Source organism: Cyanistes caeruleus, chromosome Z (assembly GCF_971803275.1).
Source record: "Cyanistes caeruleus chromosome Z, bCyaCae1.hap1.1, whole genome shotgun sequence".
Classification (NCBI taxonomy): Eukaryota; Metazoa; Chordata; class Aves; order Passeriformes; family Paridae; genus Cyanistes; species Cyanistes caeruleus.
In genome coordinates this window covers 19106351-19124040 of record NC_141732.1, presented here as the reverse complement: position 1 = coordinate 19124040, position 17690 = coordinate 19106351, and the positions used below count along the sequence as shown (strand labels likewise).

General features: G+C 41.8%; 1 protein-coding gene across 48 annotated transcripts in view; it reads left to right on the top strand.

Annotated features, from left to right (window-relative positions):
* The window catches only part of KIAA0825 (KIAA0825 ortholog), a 239834-nt gene that overhangs the window by 11889 nt on the left and 210255 nt on the right, over positions 1 to 17690 (top strand). Inside the window, exon 1 of one of the 48 annotated variants that reach the window (XM_086868967.1) lies at positions 16245 to 16409. The exons of the other annotated variants lie outside the window; for them this stretch is intronic. The gene's annotated coding sequence lies outside the window, so the exon portion shown is untranslated. Of the gene's footprint in view, positions 1 to 16244; positions 16410 to 17690 lie in introns of those variants that run through there. 48 annotated transcript variants of the gene reach the window in all.

Sequence of the window (17690 nt, the reverse complement as noted above, 5' to 3'; positions counted from 1 at the left end):
AATCAATGTCCTTTTAATTTAAAGTGACAATAACATTGGTCTATGTGTTACTTATATTTTTTTTTCCTCCTTTATGTGATGTTTTGATCAGATACTTTTTTAAGAATAAGACCTTCGGATTCAGTCTGAGGGAGATCTGTGGTAGAATCAATATAGTGCTGATAATCAAGACTGTGCTTTAACTAGCCATGCTAAATGAAAACAGTATGCTCCTGAAACTCTCAATCTTCACTGTGAAGAAAAACAGAAGGCAAGCAGGAAGATGCCTGGCCATGGAGATGAATGAGTCTTCATGAGGAGCCAGTTACCAGCCCAGACTGTTGAAAGCACACTATAAAGCTTCTGAATTAGTAAAAAGCATAATTCTCTGGCTGTGGAACACTATCTATGTATATGTCTCTGTTTTTGTTGTGACTTTACAGATTTGTCAAAGATGGGCTTTTATTGTTTTGGTATATAGTTACTAGTTGTCAAAGAATATTTGAAAGTGGCTTTGGTTAGGCTTAATTTAACTCCATACTTGGGACAATCATCTGAGTTATTTGAACAAACACTTCAAATGAGTGTTATAATGGGAAAGCATCTTGGTTATTATGTTTTCTTTTTTCATAACTAGTAGTGTTTCAAAACATGATTACAACTTTCAGCTAAAATACTGAAAGCAATAGACTTTCAGATAATTAGAGACTGGTGTGTCTATGAGAAGAAAATGTTTTGTATTAAAATGTATTATTCTTTGATTTATCACATTAATCTAAAACATAATACTAATTATGCAATACTATGCTTCATCAGAGAAATAAGTTTTAAATTGATACAGGTGAAACAGAGTGTCATGTTCTTGAGCTTACTTTGAGGACAAGCGAACAGAGTGGAAAATGGTTACATATGACATCCTTCTGCAGAATTTATTTTCTTTGAACATATTTCCTGTTGTCAAATGCTAACCTTTTTTAGACTGTTTCTAGTGTCATTGAATATAAATTCTTCCTCCTTGAAAATCTGATTTATATTACACTGTTAGGACCAGCCATTTGGTCAGTCTTAGAAATATAAAACAATCTTGAAGCATCCTATGAGATCTACTAAATTGAAATTATTTGTATAATCTTTTTCTTAACTCAGCTGATGACATGCAATTGTCATTTCTTGAGAGCAATTTTTTTCTTTTTTTCCTCAAAACTGCTGGCTTTTTTAAACACAATTACAGTTGTTGGTTTGCTAATCCTGTGAGTCAATCTATGCTGAACAAGAAGCTTATCTGAAACCCTTGGCAGCTTCAGTGAAAATTAAAAAGCATGCTTTACTACAGAGATTGTCAAGAGGGAAAATAATATTTGTCCAGTCGGACAGCTTGCTTTTGTAGTTGCTAAATGAAAGTTGAGATTCTGTCTCTTCCTTGAAAGCTTCTGTGTCAAGAAGGTAATTTGGACTGTTTGTGGTTTGACAGGGATTATTAAAATCAGATGAAGTGAAGGGAAGGAAGTGTGAGAAAGCAAAATTGACAGTGACACTCTCTATTATTTGCAGCTTGGATCATGATGACTATGTTGATATGATAGATTCTAAATGTTAGTTTCACTGTGGAGATATATTAACCAGCAAATACAGTAAAATGCAGTTAGAGATTATTTTTCTGACTTAAGAGAATGCCATCCGACATTTATTTTCACTGGAAAGTTTGGGAGGGGGAGTGTAGCAGAAAATAAAAGATTAGAGGGGAAAACAGTCGGGAAAGGGGAGTGGTTCAGAAAGAACTTATTTTTTTCCTTTGTGGTTTTATTTCTCTCTCTTTTATCTTTTTTTTTTTTTTAATTTTTTGAGTTTATACAGCTTCCTGGTATACTTAAGAGAATAAAACTGAGAATTGAGAATTGGTGGAATGGGTCATGAAATTTCTTTTTGCATTGGCTTGAATTTGGTAGGAATTTTTTTTGCATTAGTTTTGCTTAAAGTGAGCTCAAGTCTTAGATTGTTATTTCACATCAATTTTTCATGACTTGCATCTTGTATGCTATTTTTAAATAGAGATATTTTCTGCCACTTTGAGATAAATAATTAAAAACCTTAAATTATTGCAATATTCATATAGCTGAATTTTTAATTGCTGGAGATACATTAGCTACCAACTGTATGTATCTTTTGGTGTCTACTGAATATAAAATGTATTATTTAATCTTAATCCTTTCTTAATATCTTAGTTGTATAGGTAAACTTTCAATTTTTGAATAGACTAGTTAATGCAGAAGTAAGGCACCTGATTAGTCAAGTTGGAAGAGTGCTGTCATTTCTGTTTGGTTTCCTTTTCTATTTTCCGGTATGGGAACTTTGTGAAAAATTGTGTTTTGGAAGTTTTTAGCATAGAGTCTTACGATTTTATAGGAAAATAGGGAACTCAAAAGAAAATAGGTGACAGATGAAAGCTTTTGCTGTTATTTAGCATAGCCATACCTTCGTATCTTTCAAACAATGTCATGCAATATTTGAACAGTTAAGCCATGCCAGCATCTCATCTTCACCTATCTTAGAGTACAGAGCAGCATATTAGCATTGGGAGTGATTCATCTGGCAGAACAAAAGGCATAAGGGAGCAGAATGACTGACTGAGGGAAAAGAGGTTACACAGAGTTGTTTGCAGACTTGCAAAATAAGGACTGTCAGGTGGTGTTGAAAACACAGTTGGGACACTGCTAAAGAAGATGCTCAGGTACCTCAGAACCCAATGTAAAAGGAAAGTTCCAGACCCTGCTGTGCGCTGATGTGGGAAATGTGAAACAGACAGCCACCCTAAAATAAAATGTATGTAAAATACAGTGTTAGAGTAAATGTTATTTGTATATCTTCATATTTACTTCTGTATCCATGTCATCACAGAGTAACCCACCTACTTGACCTAGGAAAGCCAGCTGATGTAATCTTTTAAGATTTCAGCAACACTTTTGATTCTGCCTCTCAGAGTATCCTGGACAAAATGTTTGGCTTGCATCTGAATAACCATGTTATGCAATGGGTGAGCAATTGGCTCATGAGTCAGGCAAGGGTTATGGTGAATGGTGTGACATCAGGCTGGTGTCCAGTGACAGGTGGGCTTCCATGGGTCTCCATCCTCATGCAGCCTGGCTCTCTTCAACATATTCATTAATAACTTGGATGCAGAACTTGAAAGTCTTAGAGATTACACTACACTGGGAGGTGCTGTTGTCTCCCTTGACAGCAGAGAGGCCCTGCAGAGAGACCTCAACAAGCTAGAGAAATGGTCAGTCACTAATTGTGTGAAGTTTAACAAGGTCAGCTGCTAGATTCTGCATCTGTGATGGAGGAACCCTGGATGTGTGCATAGACCAGGGAGTGAGAGGCTGGAGGGTAGTGCTGTGGAAAGGGACTGGGGGTCCTGGTCAGCAGAGAGTTGAATATGACTCAGTAATGTGCCTTGACAGACAGGAGGGCAAATCAGGCCCAGCATCACCAGGTGATCAAGAGAGGTGTTTGTCCTGCTCTGCTCTGCAGTTGGTTGGGCCTCACTTTGGGTAATGTGTGCCCTTTTGTGGGCACTACAATCTACAAAAGACATTAACCTGTTGGAGAGTATCCAAAGGACGGTTATGAAGATGCTAAAGGGTTTGGAAAGAAAACCTTATGAGGAGCAGCTGAGGTCACTTGGTTTATTCAGACTGGAGAACAGGAGATTGAGGGGACCGCTCATTGCAATTTTAAGCATCCTCATGATGAGAAGCAGAGGACCAGGTGCTGATCTCTTCTCTGTGGTCACCACTGATAAGACTCAAGGAAATGGCATAAAGCCCAGTCAGGAAATGTTTCGTTTACACATCAGGAAAATGTTTTTCAGTCAGAGGATGGTTGTACATTGGAACAGGCTTCTCAGAGAAGTCTGTCTGAGTTCATGAAGTGTTCGGAGAGTGTTCTCAGGCACACTCTTGGAGTGTCTTTTGCAGGGCCAAGAATTGGACTTCGATGAATCTGGTAGGTCTTTTGCAACTCAAGGGATTCTATGATTCAGATCACAATATCACAAATTACAGTATTCTAAACTAAAAAAAAACATTTAAAATTCAGTTCACAGTTAAACTTACTGTAAGTTAGTTAGGGTTGTGGAAGAGCTCTGTTTCCTGAATATGCAGGTTTTACCATGTTATGTAGCCGAATTCCCATAATTTTGTATATAATAACATATCCCTGTTCTGTTGGAATCCATCTCTGTCTCCTTGTGTGTCGTATTCATCAACAGGGAGATTAATTGAATCAAGCTACGATTTCTGCTGTCTGTCATCTGTGGAATTCATCTGAAGAGCAAGGAAAGAGAAATAATAAACTCAAAACCTAGCATTTCAGTATTTGCAGGGTTTTAAGTAAAAAAAGTAAGAGAATTGTTTAGAGATTCAGAACATGGCAGATAAGAGGAGATATACTTGGCAACAGTGAGCATTGATTATCTTGTATAGTTCCAGAGTTAATTTCAGATTCCTCATTGCTTGTTCATGTTAGCATGTAATGGTTGTACTGAGTTTTATTCTTAATGTAAACAACAAAACTGCATTTCACAATTTATACAGTTAAGTATCTTTACTGCAGGAGTAGTGCACATGTTTACATTTTGGCCTAAGTTAGTCTGTGAAGATGTAATTTAGCATTTAATTTCTTAGTGAGATGTGTAATTCAGCTCAGATCCCTTTCCTTATATAATTCATTTTCAGAGCTCTCAGTTGGAGCAAAGGCATGTCTTTATAATTTTTTTTTTAGAGACAGCATAGCACCAATATTTGTGATTAGGAGAAGTTCTCTTTTCATCCTCCTTTCAAAGGCTAATTCATACAAAAGTAAGGGAAGGGGCTTGGAATCTTTCCCTAAAGACATCTCCTAAGAAATGAAGGAGACCAAAGGATTTTGGTGGGCCACTATGGAGGCCATGGTCACCAGAAACTGGTCCACAGTGTGATTAGTTCTTGATAATTCCTAGGGGGATAATTTCCTCTTTACACTTTTGTCAGTGTTTTATGCAAAGGGATTACTTGTTTTGGTAGTATGTAATGGATTTTGTTCCCAGAACCACTGCAGCTAGAAAGTAATGCTGTATTTTGGTAAAGTAACACATTAACCTTCTGCCTGTTTCTGATACCAGCTTTTGAAAGCTTGTTGGAACAGTAAAATAATGTAAGCAAAAAACCCAAACCAAATCTAAAAAAAAAAAACCAGAAAAAAACCCCAACAAAATGAAAGGGCATTTCATAATAAATAAGCATTTTCAGTAGTTTTAAAACATCTTGATAGGATGTCTAAGTGAAATAAATTCCTACATATCAGAAGTCACATAAATGAAATTAACTTGAGTAAAAAGTACCTGAGAAGCAACAGGATTTATTTTTCTCTACTAACTGTTACTGTTCTGTAATTATTTTTATACCACAGAGGATCTTTATCTTATTTACCTATGACTCAGAAGGTTTATCTGTCAGAAGGTTTTGAGAAAACATTGAGTAATTTTTGAACTGAGATTTTTTAAAATGCTGAGTAGCTCTTAAAACTAATATCCAAAGAAAGGGATTCTGTTACTAAATTATGTTCATCTGCAGTAGCATAAGTTACATCCAGATTCACTAGTTACATCTTTCTAACAAGTAAAACAAGAAAGAATTAGAGTTATTTTCTGGCACCTATTCTGCTGTCCATTATAACGATGCAAGCATGACTTGCATAATAAGAACAGAGTAGCAGTCTGAAACTGTGTCTTACAGAAATTAGATCAACAGTAGAATTTGTAAGAAAGAAGACAATGTATGTAGTATTAAGAAACTCAGTTACTTCAGATGGCGGTTATAAGCACATCAGTTGGGGTGAGGCACAGCAGTTATCTCAGCAGCTTGTATGCAGGGCATGTAGAAGGGCACAGGCACCCTCCAGCCCCTCAGGTGAACTCAGCTGGTGGTTTTTGTCCCCCCAAGTAGAACAGGCTCAACAGTGAATTCCATATGGTTGAAAGCTGTTGCTAGAAGGAGCATGGTGACCCAGAGAGCTTCCTTCGAAGTATGCAGCAGTCTAGATCTCCATCTGCAGAGAGTGTTAAAGCCTGCCATTAGTACCAGAGCAGCAGAGAGACAACACTTGCATGTGATATGACCAGGTGGATGATCCTTTATTGGTTGGGAGGGGGGAGCTTTGTCACCAAGGATGATGGAAAGGCTGAGGTACTTAATGCCTTTTTGCATCAGTCTTTAACATAAAGACCTGTTATCCTCAGGACAACCAGTCCCCTGGACAGATAGACCAGGACAGGGAGCAGAACAGACCCCCTGCAAGGCAGGAGGAAGTGGTGACATAGTGTGGTACTTAGACACTCACAAGTCTGTGGGAAGGGTGGGATTCACCAGAGTACTGAGAGATCCGGCAGGAGAGCTTTCCAAGCCGTTCTTCATCATTTATCATGAATTCTGGTTAACTGGGGAGGTCCCAGACAACTGGAGGTTGGCCAACATGACTATAAAAGTAGTTGGAAGGAGGATGCAGGATACTAGAGGCCTGTCAGCCTGACCTCCATGCCAGGGATGGTTATGGAACACATTATATTGAGTGCAGTCATATCCCACATAGAGGACTACCAGGGAATCAGGTAGTCCAGCACAGGTTTAGAAAGTCCTGCTTGGCCAGCTTGATCTTCTTTTATGACCAGGTGACCTGGCTAGCAGATAAGGAAAAGGCTGTGGATGTTGTGTACCTGGTCTTCAGCAGAGCCCTTGGCACTGCTGTCTCCCACAGCATTCTCCTGGAGGAGCTGGCAGCCCATGGCTTGGGCAGGTGCACTCTCCAGTGGGTTAAGAACTGGCTGGGCCCAGAGCATGTGGGTGAACGGTGCTGCAGTTGGTGGTCAGTCACTACAGGGGTTCCCCAAGGCTCACTACTGGCTCCAGTCCTGCTGAATGTCTTTACTGGTGGTGTGGATGAGGGGATTGGGTGTACCCTCAGGGAGTGTGCAGACAGCACTAAGCTGGGCAGGAGTGTTGATCTGCTGGAGCGTAGGCAGGCTCTGCAGAGCGCCCTGGACAGGCCGGGTCAGGGCTGAGGCCGGTGGTGTGAGGTTCAATAGGGCCAACGCTGGTTCCTGCACTTGGATTATGTCAGCCCCATGCAGTACTACGGGCTGGAGAGTGGCCCAGGAGAAAAGGACCTGGGGTGCTGTTGACAGCTGGCTGAAGATGAGCCAGAGTGTGCCCAGGTGGCCAAGAAGGCCAATGGCATCCTGGTCTTTATCAGAAATAGTGTGGCCAGCAGGAGCAGGGCAGCGATTGTTCCCCTGTGCAGTGGTGATGCCCCAGCTCAAGTCCTGTGTTCTGTTCTGGATCCTCTACTTGAAGAAGGACATTGAGGTGTGGGACTGTGTGTCCAAGAAGGGCAACAGAGCTGGTGAAGAGTGTAGAGAGTAGGGTCATATGAGGAGCAGCTGAGGGAGCTGTGGTTGTTTAGCCTGGAGAAAAGGAGGTTTGTGGGAGACCTTATCACTCTCTTCAACTCTACGACTTTCTACACCAGAAAAGAGGGTGTAGTGAGATGGGGTTGGTCTCTTCTCACAATCAGTTAGTGACAGGACAAGAGCAAAAGGCCTCAAGCTCTGTCAAGGAAGGTTAATTTTGGATGTCAGAAAGAATTTCTTTATTGAAAGGGTTATATACTGTAATGAGAGCAAATAACTTCAAGATGTGATAGGGGAGGTTCAGTTTGGACATCAAGGAAGAATTTCCTTACCAAAAGGGTTGTTAAATATTGGAATGGGCTGCTCAGGCAAGTGGTAGAGGAACCATCCGTGGAAATGTTCAAGAAAGAACTGAATGTGGCACTTGGTACTATGGTTTAGTTGACATGGTGGTGTTCGGTTTCAGTCAAAGGGTGGAATTGATGGTCCTGGAGCTTTTTTCCTACCATAATGTTTTCTGATTCTATGATAGCTCTTTTGTCAAAAGCTGTCTTTTCTACTTCTGTGTTCTTCAAAGTATTCAGTTTTAGAATATGACTTACTACACTGCTTTCCAAAGCATAGACCTGTATGTTGAAATGCTATTGACTGCAAACTGCTCTGTGATCTAGGAAGCCAAGATAAGTTACATGTGGACTTCTGTTGTCTTCCCTTGTTGAACAGTCATTCCAGTTATGCTTGATTGAGTACAAGAATATATGATCATCTATCAAAAATCTTGAGACTCGGTCTTTCAGCAGCTATTACAAGGCAGAAATACTAGCTATTTGTTTTAGTCATCTGTTTGAAATTATCTGACAGGAACATGAGCATTACACAGATACCTTTATAAAAGAATTCTTAAAAGCCCAGTGCTGCAAAATTTATTTATTTGTATCTTTAATTTACCTGAAAAAAGTAAATTAAAGGTTTAAAAAGAAAGTGTAACTGTGTAAGTTTAAGAAGGTGTGTTTGTAAACAGTTTAGTCTGTGTAATTGCCTTTCGAAAAGCTGTGTATTCATTTTTTAATGTTGTAATTTATGTAATTTGTGTAATTTTTCTTTATATGATGACTAGGCAGAAGTCTTTGAGTCATCACTTCTTACTAAGCAAGCCAGGTTTGTTTTTTGGTTGTCAGCTGAAGGAGGTAGCATTCTTGTGGGTAAGAGTTTTGAAGGGCAGTATATCGTTTGCAGTTATGCCCTCCCATTTCTCATGCTTTATCTATTAGCATTTAGGCCACTGTGCAGCTGGCATTGCTTCAGTTCCTCTCAGTTATGTAAAACAATGATTCTGTTCTCAAGCCATGAGTTTCATGTCTCTTGTGGTTTTGGCACTGTACTTAATATTTTCAAGAAGAATCCACACATATCTTCATATCATTTCCCTGACTTTTTTCTTCATTTACTTTTTTCTCCCTTCCTCTGCATCATGATTCTGGATACTTTCTTGTGCCACATGAAGCAGCTATGTGCAAGTAAGTGGTTTGAGAACTTCTTCAGAGAAAGAGACAGAGAAGGTTGACGTGTTTCTGAGATTCACTGGAAAAGTGACTTTCTGAATAGTATACTATGTTCCACTCACTTGCCTTCTTATTCTGAGTGAGGCTTCCAAAGTGTCTAACAAAGCCAAATCTCTTTGTTTAATAATAATCTGAGTCCTGAAATCCTTCCTGGTACTCTGCTCTTGCAGGATGTTTGTCATTTCTGTCAGCAGACCATTCTGAGTGCAGTAGCTGACACTTTCAAAGAGATTTGTCAGGAAATGCCTTTCAGGGTTATTTTAAACCACTGTCTCAAATGTGCTGAGGTCTCCCCAATGCCACTGATCATTCATGCTGTGTTTTTAGTACAGAGCTTGCAGCTCAGGTTAAACATTTGAATAAGTTGAAGGACCACAGATACCTTGTTTGCCTTGGTACAAGAAGGAGACCAGTCAACCAGATGCTCCTGGATGTGGCAGATGTTAGCCATCAGTACTTAAAATTACATCAAACAGCTTGTGTAGTATTGTTTTGGATTTGCATGTCCTGTTTCTGGAAGGACAGGGGAAGCTACAGGAGGTGGCTTCTGTGAGAAGTTCCTAGAAGCTTCCTCAGTGTCTTGCAGAGCCAATCCCTGGTGGCTCCAAAGATGAATATACCACTGGCCAAGGCTGGGCCAACTAGAAATGGTGGTAATGTCTCAGTGTTAACGTATTTAAGAAGAAAGAAAATCAAGTTGTTACTGCAGCTAGAGCGCAGTGAGAACATATGAGAGGAACAACTCTGCAGACACCAAGGTCAGTGGAGAAGGAGGGGGAGAAGGTGCTCCAGGTGTTGGAGCTGAGATTCCCCTGCAGCCTGTGGTGAAGAGCATGGTAAAGCAGCTGTGCCCTTGCAGCCCATGGAGGAGCCCCATACTGGAGCAGGTGGATGCCTGAGAGAAGACTATGGAACAGGAGATCCATGGAGAGAGAGGCCTTTGCTCTCAGGCTGGAGCAGCCTGTCCTTGAAGGACTGTACCCTGTAGAAGACTGACTCATGCTGCGGGGGTGGACAGTGGGATGGACTCATGTATGTTGCAGCAGTTCACAGAGAACTATTTAAGAGATGGACTCACATCAGAGAAGTTCATGGAGAAATGTCTACTGTAGGAGGAACCTCACAGTGCAGCAGGGGAATGAATCCTCTCCCTGAGCAGCAGAAGAAATAACAGGTGATGAACTGATCACAAACCCCAGTCCGTGTCTCCTTGTACTGCTGGTGTAGAAGGTAGAGCTGGGAAGGAGGGAGGGTGGAGGAAAGGTATTTTTAAGGGTTTATTTTACTTCTCATTATCTTGCTCTGATTTTTGAACTTAATTCATATCTCTAATTAGTCTTTTTTGCCCATGTTGGTATTTGAAGAGCGATCTCTCCCAGTCTTTATCTCAACCCATAAACCCTTAATTAGATTTTCTCTCTGCTGTCCAGCTGCCAAGGGGAGGGTGTGAGTGGCTTTGGTAGGTGCTTGGCATCCAGCAAGCATCGGTGCACAACACGCATAAATGGTCCCAGAGTGTCCTAGAGTCTCCTTCCATTTGCCTTTTCTGATTTTGCCCATCAGAAGTATTTTCTGCTTAAAAAATTTCATATGTGATTCATCTGCAAAATGCTAAGCATGGTGTGTGAAATTTAGATGGCTCAGGACAATCCAGTTGTTTCCTATGTTCGGACGATAGGAGGCCTTTTAGAGATATGTCCTCATTTTTGGTAAAGTGTTTTCCAAGTTGTTATGTAGATGAATGCAGGCCCTAACTAGTAGGTGTCTTTACCATAAATTACATTGTACTCCTTCCTCACTGACACTTTAATCCAGTTTTCTTTTTAAAAAAAGTCTTAAGAGACTGACCTTCTTTCCCTGCTTTCCAAGACCTCCAGCCAGTACTTATCGGAGTAAGGATTGTCTACACAGAAGGTACTGGCTGCTATCATTGAAAGCTGAAATCAGGACGCAGCTGTGTGTCCTATTGTGATCCCTCCAAGAGGACTGACGCTAGCTGTTCATCTTGCCCTTGAGATTTAAGGGTCAATGGTGATCACTTTCCATGTTTTCCAGCATCACAGTATGATTGTGATTCCTAATCTTTAATTAGGAATGCCTAGTGTTTTAAGATTTTGTCTCTTATATTGGATTACAAAATCTAAGTTCTAAGGCTAAGTTCAACAGTCATTTGCAGGGATTTTCTTTTTCATTTATGCAGCTATTTTCCTGAAACCTTTTACAATTATATTATCTCTGAGTTTCTTACCCCTTTGTAAAATTTGTTTGCATTGGGAAGAGGGAGTGCCTGAGGCAGTTTGGAGAACAAATGCCCAGGCAATGGTTGCATAAGCCATATTTTCTTTGGAAAGTTGATTGACAAGCAGGAATATAAAAAAAAGTCAAGTACAAGAATAGAAGTTGAGAAGGCAATTAATTAATTAAATAGAAAGAGTTTGGTACAAAAAACAGTAGTAAACTTTTAAAATTTACCTTCATTTTCAAATTTTGCTGTGAAGGAGAAGAGGCTGTAGACACTGAGGAGAAAGGTGTTATTGTAGGTGGTATGTCACTTACACTATGATGAAAAGCTTTTTTTATAGAAGGAAGTGATGCAGATGCCTTTAAGATTATTTAGTCAGTTTTGCTACCCTCTTACAGTTTCCATGTATTCACAACCAAAATACTTTGTCTTTTCTGGGCTTCTTTGTGAATTTGCTGGTGTGCTTTGAGTGAGAGCAGTGAAGGTTTCTTATGGGTTGAGTCTGATGCGTGCTTTGAAGGTTTGGGTGAGAGGCTGACTAGAAAGCCCCTCCTGGATGTGGTGTATGGGGTAAGCAAGCAAGCAATTCAAACAAGAATTTGTCTTGCAAGCTTGAAAATACCTAACACATTTTAGGTTGTGTTAGGTAGTCCAGTATACATACTCCGCTGTACTTATGTCCTGGTTGCAGACAGGACAGGGGTAATTTTTGCAGTAGCCAAGTGGTTAGTCTCTACTACCTCGCATCATTGCCCTGGACAGGCAAAGAGCATCTCATCCATTTGAGGGTAGTGTGGAGATGGTTCATGTATGGCCGATTGCGATGTGATGAGCTTTTTTGTGTGTGAATAATTTCTTGTGCACCCCACTGTTAATATTGTTGCCATTACTGTTAGTTTCTTTCTTCATTGCTGCTTCCAGTATGTTGTTCTTACCTCAACCCATAATCTCTACTTTTTGTGCTTCCAATATTCCTCCCCATCTCATGGCAGGGGGAGAGGTGAATGAACGAATGACGCATGGTTTGAAGGGATTCAGTGGGAGCACTGTGTTAGGGAACACCATTCCTAAATCACAGCAATCTTATTTGACACCCAGCATAGGGTCAAAGGATTCAGATAACAAAACATCTGACCAGAGTGGGTTTGAAGCAAATTTGATCTGTGTTTTATTTGGTACAGAACCACTGCTCACACTGTGATCTGTTCACATGGGTGTGCTACCTAAACCATTACATACTTCCATGTTTGCACTGTGTCTACTGCAGTGCTCTTTTTTCAGAGCAGAGAAGGGGATCAGGATGGCCTTGTTGCTGTAGTGTGTGATATCAGTTCAAAACATGATAATATCAATGTCAAGGAAGTAATTTGTGATATGTGCTTAGTGTTCCACTGCTACACTGGCCTTGGGTGCAACCTCTGGGAATTCTTTAGTTATCCTACCTAGCCTGTGAGGGGAACAGGGAAGGATGATTTTCCATACCTTTTTACCCTCTTTTACTTCTTCACACCTGTCACAACAGCTTTTGAGAATTTTTAATTCCCTTTTGGATGTTAAGGAAAGCACATTCATGCTGCCAGGTCTGCCAGGTCTCCTCAATGTGGTTTTCACCATGTTTAGAGTCAAAAAAGAGATCTGCAACAAGGCTGTATAGTCATTAGTGGAATGGAATATGTGAGAAAATGTGCCAGTATTTGGAGACCTGTTCTGCTCCAATGGTTTTGAAGTTCACTTCTGAACAACTGCAGGACCCTGATGAAGTGGCAGAATATTTGAAAGAAAAATGCTGTGGCACTCGCAAGAGGCAAGCAGTTATGCACCATGCTGGGCTTTGGCTTCTATTTATTGGCTACTACTAGGCGCCTCAGGGGTAGGAGGAGGAAATCAGACCAACAGCCACTTGAGGCCACACAAACTGCAGCTGAACTGCAGGAACAGCCCATGCTGATAGAATGGGAGGAAGAGGCAAGGCCAGAGATAATCACTGATCCCTATCCCCAGGTTAGCTGCAGAATGTGCAAGAAGATTTCAGCCACCAGTCTGACCTGGCTGCAATATCACAGCTCACAGATATGTAACTAGGTGGTAATGAGGCCAAGCAGCCACGATCCCTGTCCCAGGATGTGGGCATTGACAAGGGGATTGGGAAGAGCACAGAAGCTCTCAGCCTTTGGGGATGACTCCTGTCAAGTGTGTGCACAACTCTCTGAAGGATAATCTAGTAGTGCACCCAGGCAGGTGGGACGCCATGGAGAAAGCACCCAGTACCTCAGAGAACTGGCTGTGCTGGAGGTAATCTCCAGGGATTCAAATAATGAGCAGTCCCCTGTAGATGCAGATGAGGTCCAGTGTGCACAATCCACGTGGCAGAAGTTTGCATGGAGCACATGATCATCGTACACCAACTCATTAGCACTGATGTCCATGAACAAAGAGCTTCAGGTGATTACCTAGCTACAGCAATGTGATGATTGTTGCCGCTGAAGATGAATAGATCACGTGGACACAGGTCGAGGTGTGGTGAAAAGAAGAGCAGAGTTTATTTTTCCTCCCAGGATTTATAGGCTTTTGACCACGGCCAGGGATTGGATGGTCAGGATAACACTTTGTCACTGCACTGGCCATGAGAGATGCCCATCACAAGACGTGTAACAGAAAGAATGTACACATATCTATGTTTACAGTTACTGTCCTGGGAAAGTCCTTAGGAAACCACGTCAGCAAGGTCAGAAGCAGAGTTTTCAGGGCAACATCTCACCCTTTTTGGTTTAACAAAAAGAAAAGAAAAAAGAAAAATGAACAAAGAAACTAGCAACATTATAAACAATCAAAATGATAAATAATAGGAAAATACAATACTCCATACAATCAGAAGGCTGTAATTTCAGGGTGGTATCTCACCCTGTCGTTATTACAAAAAAACAAAAACAACAAAAAACAACAAAACTCAAAAAATAAATGACACCAGTTGTCCAGCATCAACACCTGCTTGTGGATGGCTCTCAATTTGGTCATGGAGGCAGAATCCATGGCCAGATTGAAAGGTGCCTGGGAAAACTTCTGAAATGCTATGACGGCAGCCTGTAATTCTATCAGTTGGGCTGATCCAGCCTCATGACTCTCAAAAAAAACTCAAAGAACCTAAAAACAAAACAGCGACATCAATGGAAAGATTAATGTAATAAACTTGAGGAGCAGAAACTGCTCGCAGAACCTCCTCCAGCATCTACTGTGCCTGTGGGGTCAGTGTCAGAGGTGACTTTAAATCACAGTCCCCCTTTTAATAGACCAAACAAGGTTGTGTCCTGGTCAGTCCCATATAGGGACACAACCATGTAAAAGTCCATTAATATTTGGACATCATTCATGCAGTGTCTGCACTGAATGCAAAAAAATAATTGCACCTCCAAATGCAGGACTGTTCATTCCAAAAATCATTTTGACCCTCAAATAATTTCAAGGAGGTTGTTTCTGGAGTCACTTGCAGCTCCCTATCATCGGCAAATGCAGGCAAATTTTCACATGCCTTATGGCAAAATCTCCATTGATATCTCTGTGTGGGCTCAGCATTAATGATAGCTGGCACCAGAAAGGCAAATTTTGGTCAAAGTATTCACAAGCATAAAAAATGAATAATATTAAACAATAAAACCTCTTGCTGTTGTGAAGAGATGACAAATTCACAAAGTCCTTTGTGACTTTCGCAAAGTGGGGTGTAGCTCAGCTTGCTCAATCTCTTATCAGTCCCTCCTGCACTGGAAAATGCCACATCTTGGGCCTCATTGGGCCAGAGATGTGAGCTCCTGGGGTTTGTCTGAGTTTTCAGTCAAGAGCAAGGCTGATCAGTTCCAAGGAAAAGAAAAGGCTCAGTCTGGAAACCTTCTCTGCCTCAGCTAGCTACAAAAAAAACACTAGCTAAAAGCAAAGGAGAGCTCTGTCTTGCTATCTGACTGTGCTGCAGACAACACAGTTCAGGAGCAGAAGGCAGAGGCATAAGTGCTGGTTTTGAACACAAACTGCACACTTCTTCTTCCCTGGCTTTGCTCTCGGGACCAGTCTTAAAGGTGAAGAACTCAATATCCAGCATAAACAGAACAGATGATTGCAGATACAAGCATCATAAAGTCCCCCCCGGAACAGCTGGAAATGTCCCAGTGATAACATACTGAGGAAGAAGAAAAGAAAGAAAAGTATTGCACCGTTTTTATTGCAGCCAGTGAAGAGTGGAGTGAGACTATGTGAGAGGAGCAATTCTGCAGACTCCAAGATCAGTGGAGAAGGAGAGAGGAGCTGCTCCAAGTGCCCAAGCTGAGCAGTTTGTGAGATGCAGCCCATGGTGCAGTCCATGGGGAAGCAGCTGTGCCCCTGCAGTCCCTGGAGATCCATGGGGGTGCAGAGATCCACCTGCAGCCCATGGAGAAGACCCACACCAGAGCAGGTGGACACCTAAAAGAGGCTGTTACTCTTTGGGAGGCTTGTGCTGGAGCAGGGTATCTGACAGGGATCTGTAGACCCGTGAAGAGAGAAGCCCGTGCTGAAGGTTTCCTGGTAAGACTTGTTACCCCATGGGGGACCCATGCTGGAGCAGCCTGTTCTTGAAGGACTGAGCCCAGTGCAAGAGTGACCCACACTGCAGCAGTTTGGGGAGGACTGTTGCCCATGGGATAGACTCACCTCTGAAAAGTTTGTGGAAAGCTGTCTCCTGTGGGAAGGACTGCTTCTGGAAATACTGGAAGGACTCATCTCCCTGAGCAGAGGGAGGAACAACGTGTAATGAGCTAACCATAACCCCCATTCCTTTTCTCCCTGTGAGACATTGTGGGGCAGAGCTGGGACAGAGGTAGGGATGCAGGAAAGGTGTTCTTTCTTATTCCACTTCACAGCATCCTGCTCTGATTTTGTAATAAATTAAATTAATATTTCTAATTTGAGCCTATTTTCTCATGATGGTATTTGGTGAATGATCTCCCCTGGTCCTTGACTTATAAACCCTTTGTAATATTTTCTCTTCTCTGTCCAGCTGCAAAGGGGAGTGATACAGAGGCTTTGGTAGGTATCTGGCATCCAGTCAGTGTCACTCAGTCACACTGCTGTAGAGACAGAAGACATTAAGTAGCTGAATACCTTGCCTGGTCTTTCAGAGGACCCTTCTGCTGTGGGACTGCTGAGGGTTGAAGAACGGCAGGTAATGGTCACTATCACAACAGTGGAGTGTTGGCAATATCACACTAACCAGGATTCTGTGACCCCCTTCCATGAGATGATTCATGAATTGCAGCACCAAGGAGCAGTCAGCGAGATTCTCTCACCCTTTAGAGCCCTATATGGGCAGTGCATAAGTCCAGTGAAGAGTGGATACTGACAGAATTGTTGTGGTCTAAAGGAAGTCACACCACCACTGCTGTGCTGTATGTGCTGGAACTTCAGTCTGAACTGGAATCCAAGGCAGCAAAGTGCTGCCTTAATTAATACTGCTTAATGCATTTTTTCTCCATTCCTTTAGCTGCAGTGCCTGCAGCAGTTTGCTTTCACCTAGAGGATATCTAGTACACCTGCAATCAGCTGCCTCAGGGATGGAAACACAGCCCCACTGTTTTCCTTGCATTTCTCCAAGAATAAGGGTGTAAATATTGCTGAATGAGAGAAATGGCCAGCAGTCTACCTCTGCACTGACCTGTGGTTGGCAAAAAATACCGTGTGCAGGTGGCTAAACCAATAGAAAAAGACCGGTTGGCAGAACAGAAATAAATGCATCTGGTCTGCTGAATTGTGGCAGGATCTCACTGCCCAGGTAGAAGAGCTGGCTGTAAAAGTACATCATGTAGATTCACACATACCCAGAAGTTGTGCTACTGGAAAATATCATAAAAATGGACAGATGGTTTGGGCTGTCGAGATTAAAGTGTCTTGGGTGGACCTGGACTGGCAGCATAGGGAAATTATTTCCAGTCAGTGGGCCCAGGACACATCAGGGTATCAAGGAAGAGATACAACATAAAGATGGGCTCGTGAAAGAGAGGTGCACTTAATGGTGGATACTACTTTTCAGGTTATTCTTAAGTGAAATGTGCACTGCATTTAAGCAAGCAGGTGGGGACAGCCCCTTTGGTGTGGTGAACGATGGTCAAAATCAAAATATATGGTGATTTGGCAGGTTAATTACATTGCGCTCATGCGAACCCACAAAGGCAGGCTCTGAGTGCTGACAGAGGTATAAAGAAGTTCTGGATGGCTGGAGATGTACCCTGTGCCTCACACCACTGCCTGCAACACCATCTTGGGCTTCAAAAGGCAAGTCCTGTGACAACATGGCACCCCAGAAAGAATTGAATCGTACAGCAGGACTCATTTCAAAAATAGTCTCATAGACCTCATGGCCAGAGAGCCGTGGTATTGAGTGGGTATCATATTCCCTGTCATGTACCAGCCCCTGGGAAAGTTGAATGATACAATGGACTGTTAAAAA